At 39.2% G+C, this 11,835-nt stretch overlaps 1 pseudogene; it reads left to right on the top strand.

Moving 5' to 3' along the window:
* Positions 1 to 4,670: 4,670 nt before the first annotated feature.
* On the top strand, positions 4,671 to 5,600 carry LOC100970096 (large ribosomal subunit protein eL19-like; annotated as a pseudogene).
* The last annotated feature ends 6,235 nt before the right edge of the window (positions 5,601 to 11,835 follow it).

Below are 11,835 nucleotides of genomic sequence, written 5' to 3'. Positions count from 1 at the left end.
TTCAATTCTTTGTGGGAAAGCACCTCCCTGAACCTAAGGATAGTATCTGTGTGCTGCCTATCAAATGCAGAAGAGGGATTTTACAACCTATCAAACTCAAAAGAGGGATTTGGCAAGACCCTTCTCAGTGATTTCACTTTGGCTGTGAGTTATTAGCACTTCTCTTTTAAGTACCAGCAGACAATCTTTTCTAGAATTTGGCTGGGGATAAAGGCAGGGTGCCAAAACTGATTTCATATACTTCTCAATGTAGTCCACAGCTAACCCTAGGCCTACAAAAAAAAAAAAATTACATCTCAGCATCCTTATAAAACTATAATTATGCCACGGTTCCAGCATTTGAGACAAAAACACTGATTTGACACTCAGTGTGTCCACATGGGACAAAATCTCTTCTGAGAACATTTACATTTTTAGTGATATCTTACAACATCTTAAAATAACAACAACAACAAAAATCCTTTGGTGTGCAGGAGGACCAATGTTTTAAGATGGTGTGTTTTTAGATCTATTTCCATGGAATATGCATGTCAACCTCTGTTTTTTCTTCAAGCTCCTCCTTTGGCTTCAGTATCTCCATGCTTGCTTTTCCCTAAACTTCTCTGACTTTCCTTTGTTAGTCCCTTTTACTATATTCTCTTCCTACACTCGTCTGTTATTGTTGGTGTTTTCCTTATTTTCTCTACATTATTTCCTTCAATAATATCTTCCCATGACTTTAGCAACTGCCAAAAAGTCAGTAACTTCCCAAACCTGTATTTCCAGCCCTGACAGCTTCCGGGAGCCCACTCATGAGGAAAACCCCATACTCTGTCATCCCTGCCTTTGGATCATGCTACCTTCTTTATGAAAGGTCCCTTCCTCCCACCTTTCCTACTAGCATAATTTAACTCCCTCTCCATAGTGCAATGCAACATAAATGTCCATTCACATTTTTAATTGGCTAATACTTATCTCACTGCACGATACCTGCTATATGGATGCATATGGCTTATCCCTAAGCCATAAGCTCCTTGAGGACAAGAACTGCAGTATATCCACCTTTATATTTCTAGGACTTAGACTAATGCATGAATTATTCTAGGGGCTAAATGAAATATCAGTTGAATGAAATAGAATATGAAATGAGTTTCTCACTAAGCAGAAGCATTGAGGTGCCGGTGCTTGCAACTCAATCACTGAATACATAAAAAGCAAGTGCTTTTTCAGATGGGTATTTGGTGTGCATGCTTACAAAGCATGCATGGTTTATCCTCTCAATGGCCTGTGCTTAATGCTCCCTAGGTACCCTGGGGCTTGGTAATCTTTGAAAGCACTGCACCGAAGTTAAAAGCCTAGCAAGCATGCACAGATAATGGCATTTAAAACTAGAACTTCCCCTTCCTGTTAGAATAACCCAACTAGCACATTCTCATAATAAAACAGAATATTTGTCAAAGTTCATATGATTTCTCAGTGAAATATTCTGCAAGCTATGAAATGTAGCCACCTCTAAATAAACATAGTAATGCACAGCATAGCATCCCAAAGTAAAACTGAAAATCAGTATCTTTTCAATGCAAATTAACATAGAGAATCTCATGTCCCACAGTACTTCCTGTGTCTTCTAAATTCCCATGATTAAATGTTCCAAGTGTTTGTTTAGAATGGTCTTGATGTTAGTCACAGTGTTACAGTGAGAACCATGATTTTTTTACAGAGAACTCCGGGATCTGAAGGAGCCACAGAGAGATGAGTGTTAGCAGGTGCAGGGACAAGATTTAAAGGTGGATGCTGAAATGATCAATGGAGCATTTTTTGTGTGTGTGAAAAAGAATGAATAGAAACATTTGTAATGAGATGAAGAGCACAAAAACAAAGGCAACCCATAGAATATCATGAGAGAATATATCCTTCCTGGGAAGTATCACGCACTAATGGGAAACACATTTAAGCGAAAAAGAATGGATAGGTTAGGAACCAAGAACAAATGAGCTTCAACCATGTGCTAGGCATGGGCTGGGTGCTGCACACCGTTTGACACTGGACATTAGAAGAAAGCTGATCTAATACCTATTTAGTCTCTATTTTTAAAATGAAAATATTTATTTTGAGATTAGCAGCTTCCTCTCTAATGAATCTTATGTATCCCGTATGAATACTTTGCAGCTATAAATGAAAGAAGCCAAATGAGTTTCTCTGCAATCACCCCATTTCCAACTCAGAGATTCTTGAAAATGATATCTGAATCACATCATTACTTGTCTTTTCTTTGAATAATGCATATTTGGATAATGGGCAAAGTAAATGTGCATAACAGGGCAGAGGATGAACAAGGTTACATGAGTATAAAACATACTCATTAAAGAAAAAAGTTTATCATGGAGGATCAGCAATATTGGATGGGACAGTAAAATGAATATGTACCTATATATAATTAGAGAAAGTATTTCTTTCATCTTTCTCCGTTCCCTGTGGCACTTAAGTGCACAAGAAATGTTCTTTGAAGTCAATGAGCACCGTCTACTGGATTTGGAGGACATGATGTTGGGAACAATCTAAATGGAGTTTCATTTTCTAAAGTACAGATGAATGTCTTAAGAATTAACAGTGTAGAACACGATAGGTAAAAATGAACAATGTGATAAAAACAAACTTGAACATGCTGCTCAATGGCCTTGGATTTCTAATAATTATGCTCTTTCTCTGAATCTCCTTAGGGCTCAGGCATAATTAAAATAGCAATTACTGACAACAGCAAGATTTTCTATCATAGATATATGAAATAACTAGCAGCAACATAAATGAGGATGAATGTAAAGATTATATTTAAAAGTTTCACATCATACTTCATAGAATGATAGCTTTTTTAAAAAAGTGTATCTCTGGGTATACAATTTGCAAGTGCATAAACACAGAACTTCCAATTTAAGAATGCCCCCAGGTAATGAGAATGAGTGCTGCTGTCATATGACATTGGCAAGCCTCTGAAATAGTGTAGCACTGGATTTCTTAACTTTATCTTGCCAGGGTTCAGTGATAAGAATGGAGGGAAATCCATACCGGGCCACTCTTACAACACAGCCCCCAGGGCACCATGCTCAACCCCTGGCACAGGGTGACATGTCTGATGTTGCTCTGCCAAATTCTCCCCCACCTCACACTTTTTCTCCTTCCGAAGAGTAGAGTTACGAATGTCTAAGATCAAAATCACCATCATCGCCTGCTTCTAATCAAGAAATTTCATTGTTTTCTGGAATACAGATAGATCCCATTTCTCCCTCCAAAGGGACACATTTTCTAATCAGCTTGTCACTATTGAAAGCACCAGCATCCTTTACTCCACACATCTTTCCAGCTGAGTTGTATGCACAGGTCGATACCATTTCATGGATAGCAAGAGACCAAGCCCATTTATGGATTTACAATAAACATTAAAGAATATTACCATGGCTACATACATGGGGAGAAAGTACAGACACTAAATGTCCAGCCGATTGCCATTTCCTTTTATAACAACTTGGTGGTCGTGCAAATTAGTATAACTCTTGAATGCCTTTAAAGGAGCAGATATGAGTTTAGTGGGAGTTGTGGCTCATTGACTTTAGCGGGAGAATATGACTCAAATCCTCTGAGTTTTATAAGGTGATGAGTTAGTTTAGGTTAAAGCAAACCTTGGAACATAATTTGATTGGTTTTTCCTCTATCAGTGATGGATGATGCTTGATAATCACTTTCTGCCTATTATATCAATAAATCAACTGCAATTCAATTTTAATCTGTAAATAAAGTTAAATCAGGGCTATGAGCAAATTACACGCCTGCATTAGCTACTTAGAGGTGTCATTACTGTCTGTGGTTATTGAGCCGAATGTAGATATTTGAGCTTTTAAATTCTAGTTTTAAAGAAGCTGAGATAAATTTCTTGAATATTCTTACAAGAAACACCATACACTCTGAGAAATTTGTACCTGCCTGAAATTGCAAACATAAATTATACGATACCAGAACAAATAAGGATTTCTAGCTTCAAGCACCAAGTGATATTATCTTCAGATTGTCAGTAGGCATGCAGGGAATACAATATAGAATGAAGTTAAATGCTCCTCATGGAGAAGAAAAATGGGACAATAATTCCATCTCGGCTTAAGAAATTAAAGCTAGGAAAAATACCCAGTGTGTCAACCTACCGTGTTGTGCTGTGCTCACAGCTGGACTCCATCATATGGGCAGTCTTACGGCACCTAGCACGTTATGAGTGCTCAATAAATATCACAGAATGATATTAACCAGTGCAAGGCACCACAGGCTCTAAATCTCTAACATAATGGGACGTGTCTATATGAATGTGAAGCACAGCAGGCTGGATGAAAGCAAATGTCAGCCCAGGAGATAGAAAGGAGACTGGCCAAGCCTCTGTGAGAATGGTGAGAGATAGAACCACCCAGAAACAACAGTGACCACTGCACTTAGTTCTGTTTGTGTGGACAGATCAATTCCTCAGCCTTTTGTGACTGAAATCAACTAAGAAAACCAGAGTGTAATTTTATGCCAGTCATGTTTGACTCACTGCACCTTTGTGACAAGGTACTGAGAGGTAAACATTCCAGAATGATAACTATTTTCCAGTTAATGGGGGCTATAGAAAGTCATGCATGCGGAGCCCTTTCCTCATTCCTCTCACTGCTGCGGCCACAGCCATGAGTATGCTCCGGCTTCAGAAGAGGCTCGCCTCTAGTGTCCTCCACTGGGGCAAGAAGAAGGTCTGGTTGGACCCCGATGAGATCAATGAAATCGCCAATGCCAACTCTCGTCAGTAGATCCGGAAGCTGATCAAAGATGGGCTGATCATCTGGAAGCCTGTGACTGTCCATTCCCGGGCTCAATTCTGGAAAAACAACTTGGCCCACCAGAAGGGCAAGCACATGTGCATAGGTAAGCAAAAGCATACGGCCAAATGCCCAAATGCCAGGGCAGGTCACTTGGATAAGGAGAATGAGGATTCTGTGTCGGGTGCTCAGAAGATATCATGAATCTAAGAAAATTGATTGCCACATGTATCACAGCCTGTACCTGAAGATGAAGGGGAATGTGTTCAAAAACAAGCAGATTCTCATGGAATACATCCGCAAGCTGAAGGCAGGCAAGGCCTGCAAGAAGCTCCTGGCAGACCAGGCTGAGGCCCGCAGTTCCAAGACCAAGGAAGCACGCAAGTGCAGTGAAGAGCGCCTCCAGGCCAAGAAGTGGGAGATGATCAAGACTTTGTCCAAGGAGGAAGACACCAAGAAATAAAAGCTCCCCATTTGTCTGTAATACAGGCCTCCATGATTACATAGATCAGCCACTAAAATAAAACAAGCCTTTATCTGCCAAAAAAAAAAAAGTCATGCATGCATATTCTGAAAAGGAATATGTATGTAATTTTATCACATGAATAAAAGTTAAATCACCCATAATGCCTGTTAAAAACCTGAACTTAGCACAATTCTGCTCCAAATTAAACTTGAACAAGACTTCCTACAGATTTTAGGATATTAATCAGAACTTAAAAGATCTGGACAGGTATTGAACTTTGAAGATAAATGTGATTTTCTTATATCTTGTTTAACTTTTGTGTTGTCAAAACCACTTCCCTCTTTGAATTAATTGTTTAAGTTATCAGGCCTTAGACAGGTTTTGTTTGTTTCCTTGGTTATATTATAGGGAAGAGTTGAGGAAAATAGAGCTCACCAGGATACTGGGCACCGACGTAAACACACTGAAAGTCTAATTCCACTAGTAAAGCAGCCAAGAAAACAAACACTCATTCATGTGCAGAGTTCACAACACAGGATAAGGGGAGCTTAAGCAAAGCAAGGAGTGGACTTAAAGGGGATTCACATTGTCTGCATCTGCTTTTATGACTTATGTGTTAATATAGGTTCAGTGGGTAAATCCTGAATGTATTTGTTGGAGATGTGTTTTTTATCTCAGAGTATGGGAAAAAAATAGTGGAAAGAAAAGAAATAATTATATATATGTACACACACATATATGCATATATTATGTATATATGCATATTATGCAGAGAGAGAACACAAACATCTCAGATTTAGTGATTAAATAAATTGGAAGGTTCAAGTGGCTCACTCTGCAACATACAGGACAGTGTATCTAAAATAGCTCTAGGTCAGGCATGGTGGCTCACAACTGTAATCCCAGCACTTTGGGAGGTTGAGGCAGGCAGATCACTTGAGCCAGGAGTTCAAGACTAGCCTGGGCAACATGGCTAAATGCTGTCTCTACAAAAAATTCGCCAGATATGGTGGCACACGCCTGTCAGCTACTTGGGAGGGTGAGGTGCGAAGATCACCTGAGCCTGAGAGGTCAAGGCTACAGTGGGCCATGATCATGCCATTGCACTCCAGCCTGGGTGACAGAGTGAGAACCTATTTAAAAAAAAAAAAAGATAGTTCCATCCATCTTACTTCACAGAAAGTCCTGGAGTTGCAGCCACTAAGTTCATATTCAGACTCCATTATAAGTATAGCCTTCTTTCCGAATCTAATCAAAATAGCCAAAGCACCAAAACAGCATTTTCAGGATAAAATTTGAAATAGTCTCATAAGAAGGACCCTAGAGCCATGCCTCCTGAATTGTCACATTCACTTAAGATTTGGTACTGTTTTAGTATCAAGTATATTCTGTTTTGCAGACTGGGATACTGTTGTATTAGTCTGTTCTCACAGTGCTATAAAGAAATAGCTGAGACTGGGTAATTTATTAAAAAAAGAGGTGTATTGGCTCGCAGTTCTGCAGGCTGTACAGGAAGCATGATGCTGGCATCTGCTCAACTTCTGAGGAGGCCTCAGAAAACTTACAATAATGGTAAAAGGTGAAGGCGGAGCAGGAACATCTTACATGGCCAGAATAGGAGGAAGAAAGAGAGGGAGAAGGCACTACACACTCTTAAACAACCAGATCACACCAGAACTCACTGTTGCAACAATAGCACTAAGAGGGATGGTATTGAACCATGAGAAACTGCCCCATGATCAAGCCACCTCCCACCAGACCCCACCTCCTGCAGTGATCCTGAGGATTACATTTCAACATGAGATTTGGGTGAGGACACAGATCCAAATCATATCACTGCTAGAAACCAAAGCTTTACTAAACCAATAGCAGGGCCTATCAAACTCTTTTACTTTTTCATTATTCAGTGGGAAAAAGGTGAAACCCACAGACAGTGGAATAACTCCACCATTCGCACTCGTTTCCCCAAACCATTCAGCAAATATATGATCCATGCATCAGAATCAGTCCCCAGCTCTGTTAGTGCCTCTCCCTCCACTCCCTGCAAATCTTAGCCACCAAACCCATCCCTCACAGTCCTGCCTCTCCACAATGATTCCAAGTGTTGGGTAAATGTACCATTCTTCAAAATAAAATGGGCCTTCCTCTTACTTATGGTAATTTTCAGTTAACGATCATGTTGATTTTGCCATAAAATTGCATAGTTTTAACTAATTTCCATAGTTTTAACTTTTAACATAATTTTGGAAAACTGATATTTAACAAATTCATTCCTATTTTGCTTATCTGGCATTCCTTACCCTGATGAGCAACTACAATTTATATTCAAAATCTCATATTCTCTTCCCTGAGAAAATTGCCATATAAAAATAATCAATATACAGTCTGCTTTCAGAGAAAAGAATATGATAATGCCCTCTGTTTCAGAACACAAGCCACCAATCTTTGTCAAGCATGGAACATTAACAAAAGTAGAAATGTGGAATATTGGCTAGCACAACCTGAGAAAGACTCCTAATTTCTCTTTACCATTAGAGAAGTAGACTCTAACCTTATCCCCTGCAAATGATAATGAGTAGGGGATATTGAAATCTTGGACACCTGTTGGCCAGATGTTTCACCACCACTAGAAATAATGATTTCTTGCTAAAAGCCAAGCTGATAGATATTTACTTCCATTGTTTATTGTAAGGAAAAATAAATAAGAGTAATAAATAAGAGTAATTCTTATAATAAAAAATGGAAGTAAATTATATACTCAGTAAAGGTACAACATGTTATTTCCAGAGTTATGGAATTTAAATGGAAGAGCATTTGTCTAAAGAGCATCTTGTCTACTATAATATGCCTGAGGAGTAGTGGTTCATCCTGTCTATGGTAGGAAAATACTTCCCAGAAGTCAATGATACCACGGTACAGCCTTAATCACTAGAAGTACTTTTCTCTTACCAAAATGTTAATGGTAGTTACCCCTATGAAAGTGGGATGAGGTAAGGGAAGTAGGGCTTTCACTTTTACATTAATTGGATTTTCCATAATGTATTAGTCTGTTTTCACACTGCTATAAAGAATTGCCTGGGACTGGGTAATTTATAAACAAAAGAGGTTTAATTGACTCATAGTTCCACATGGCTGGGCAGGCCTCTGGAAACTTGCAATCATGGTGGAATGCAAAGGGGATGCAGGCACCTTCTTTACAAGATGGCAGAAGAGAGAGCCAGGGAGGAATTGCCAAATACTTTTAAACCACCAGATCTTGTGAGAATTCACTCACTATCACAAGAAAAGCATGGTAGAAACTGCCCCCATGATCCATCACCTCCCACCATGTCCCTCCCTCAACACGTGGAGATTACTATTGGAGATGACATTTGGATGGGGACACAGAGCCAAACCATATCACTTAATAACAGTATTTTAGTTTATAACTCAAATAAGTACATAACAAGTGATTTGAAATCTGATTTCATTTACTTTCCTTGTTTTACCTAATAAGGGGCCCAAGGGGCACAGATGAAACTCTTTCCACTTCATTGCTTGAAGACAGAGATCAGGATACCCTCCGTCTTTGTTTCTTTATAACGAACAGTCTCAGTTCCTCCACAAGACATTTTGCTGGGTACTGTTGGGAGAAAATTCTTCATGGATCTCCCACATTTGTGCACACCTTACAAGCAGAGACACCAACTGCCTTTCTTCCTGACAAATTTTTTCAACAATGTTTGTGTAATGAAGAGTCTTAGAAGACAGAAATAATGTCTCCCTCTAGAACAAAAGAGGCAGACATCCTTATTACCCGTTATAATAGATTTGGTTTTCCTAAGCTTAGGGTTCCCCTCCAGCAAAGCAACCTACTGTATGTGCAGATGTCATCTGGCCCCCTTTGTATTGCCCTATAGGTATTGAGGCTTGGGGGACAGATGCCAGAAGGTCTGTAATTCTGGGCACTACTATTACTATGAATAATAAAGTCTTTTGCCTCTGACCCAAGAGTTTCCTGCATTCTTCCAACATCTATGAAACTGCATCAGTCTAACTAATTAAAATCTCAAGACCTTTCACAGGTTTTTACACATACTTTAGAGTTGAGTTGAAAATACGTTCTTGTTCTTGAGGAGATTATAATCTAAAAATGTCAAACTTGTAAATTTTTGAAATACATATAATTGGATAAGCTTAAAAGTGTATTTGAATATTTTCAAAAATAAAATATAAAGAAGAAGCAGAGTTATAATGGTCATAAAGTCTACTCAACAAAGAGTAAAACAAAGTCATCAGATACATTAAGGATAAGGGAACGTCCTATGATCATGAAAGGTGTTTTTCTTTCAGTTGTATAAACAAACTTGAAGGGTTTTAGAGATGGCAGTGACATTTTACCCCCATAACCTGTAACTCAAAAGTTCCCGATATAGTTTGGATATTTGTCCCTACCCAAATCTCATGTTGAATTATAATCCCCAATGCTAGAGGTGGGGCCTGGTCAGAGGTGTTTGGATCATGGGGGTGGATCCCTCATGGCTTAGTACTGTCTCCATGATAGTGAGTTCTCATGAGATCTGGTGATTTAAATGCATGTGGCACCTCCTTCCCCACTTTCTCCTACTCCTGCCATGTGAGACACCTGCTCCCTTTCATCTTCCAACATGATTGTAAACTTCCTGAGCCCCACCCCCCACAGGAAGCCAAGCAAATGCCATCACCATGCTTAGTATAAAGCCTGCAGAACCACGAGCCAAATAAATCTCCTTTTGTTTTAAATTACCCAGTTTCAGACATTTCTTAGTAGCCATGCAAGAATGGTCTAATACAGCTCCTAAACAGTTTGCCTTTTATGTTCATCTATGGGGTATTGATGAGTCCTATCATAAAAAGGTTTTCCTCACCTGCTGAATCCCCTGGGTCTACCAGAGTCTATTTTTATCGCTCCCTCCTGAAGCCATGCCCTGGGCTCAATATGTTGAGGTGCTGATACGGCAACAGCTGATTTCAAAGACTTGGAAAACTTCAATTCAATCAGCTTTACCACTGCTGAGACATTTGCCTTCTTCAGCCAGCACTTGCGGAACTCAGATTTCTTAAACTAATTGAGCACTTAATATACAGCTATAAATTAATCACATTGAAATGGTGCTAATTATTTCATTAGCTCCCAACCAATCCAATCTAAATAATCACTTATTAGGACTCAACTGCTAAATTTCTTTAAGTATTGATTAAAATGTGCTATAAATTACATATGCAGATAACATTTCTGTGTAATTTTCTAGAAATCTATGTATATAACGAAGGAGTGTGTATGTTTCCGATCAGTTTTCTTTTCTTTTTTTTTTTTTTTCCTGCAGCATATACAGCAGTAACTGCAATCCATAGCCACATGAATAAAGTAAGGTCAGAACAAATTTTCATCCCACCAGTCCCAAGGCAGACTGATGAGCAGAAAAGCTCTTTGCTCTCCCTTTTCCCCCTCCCTGCCACCCCGAACATCTTGACTGGCAGGCTGGTAGATAATCCTGTTCAGAGCTAATGTGTAGTAACAGGATTGAGGGAAACTGACTTAAGAGGCTTGCATCTGGGCCAGGACACATCGTATCGATGCCATATTTAAAGATGTTCCTACTGTTCACCTCTGTGAAGATAAATGTCTGAACATTGAGCTTAAAAGCAAAAAGGGAGAGAGACACTCAGAGATGGGTGATGAATTGTCAAACTGTGGAAAAGAGCTTTCACCAAAGAAGCATGTTTGCTTTGTACAGGGCGGGGAGTAAAGAAGAAATGGAGAAAATAATTAAAATGCTCTTCCTTCTCTAAGCTCTGTTAGCTGGAAACGAAATTCTTAATAGGTATAGAGGAAGCTCAGCTATTTTAACTCATGAAGAGGAGCCCTCTTGAGCAACAAGAATAGTAGAATTTCGCCTCCTGTCCCCAATAAAATAGGCCAAAGGCCTGGCTGTGCAATTCATTTGGCAATTCATCAGCACTATCCCATGTAAAAGCATCTATAATCATAAAATGCTATTGCAATCTTTTATCAGCATTTAACCTGATAGTCACTCTTTTCTCAAGCTGGAGTATAAGAATCTTATGAGTACGGAACTGTCTAATGCATCTTTGTTTTCTTTCTCTGCAAGGCTTAGCTCTGTCTTTTCATTAGGACAATTTCAACTAGTAAATGTTCATGTGATTTGCTAATGATGTTTGAGAGTTTAGATAGTAGCCTAATGGTGGAATTCAAGCTTTTAAGCATGGGAATTTAAAGGTGAAGATATGCCCTTCTCTTAAAAGCCTAAAAGCCATCAATTATCCATTTAGTTTGCCCAAGCACAATTTTGGAGCCTAAAGAGACAGACAACAACAGGTGACCTAGGACTCTGGAAGTGAACGTGAAGGGACACCAACATCAATACCCCATAGTTTCCAAGAGGTCTGGATTCTGACAATATACCGTTCCACTCTACTGAGTTGCAATGAAATGTGTGTGTGTGTGTGTGTGTGTGTGTTATCAGAAAATCAGTGTAACACTAATCTTATGGTATGACTCTGCAATAAGCTGAACTACCA

This window comes from Pan paniscus, chromosome 4 (assembly GCF_029289425.2).
Source record: "Pan paniscus chromosome 4, NHGRI_mPanPan1-v2.0_pri, whole genome shotgun sequence".
Classification (NCBI taxonomy): Eukaryota; Metazoa; Chordata; class Mammalia; order Primates; family Hominidae; genus Pan; species Pan paniscus.
Note: the sequence above shows the minus strand (reverse complement) of the source record. Positions and strands in the feature narration are given on the sequence as shown.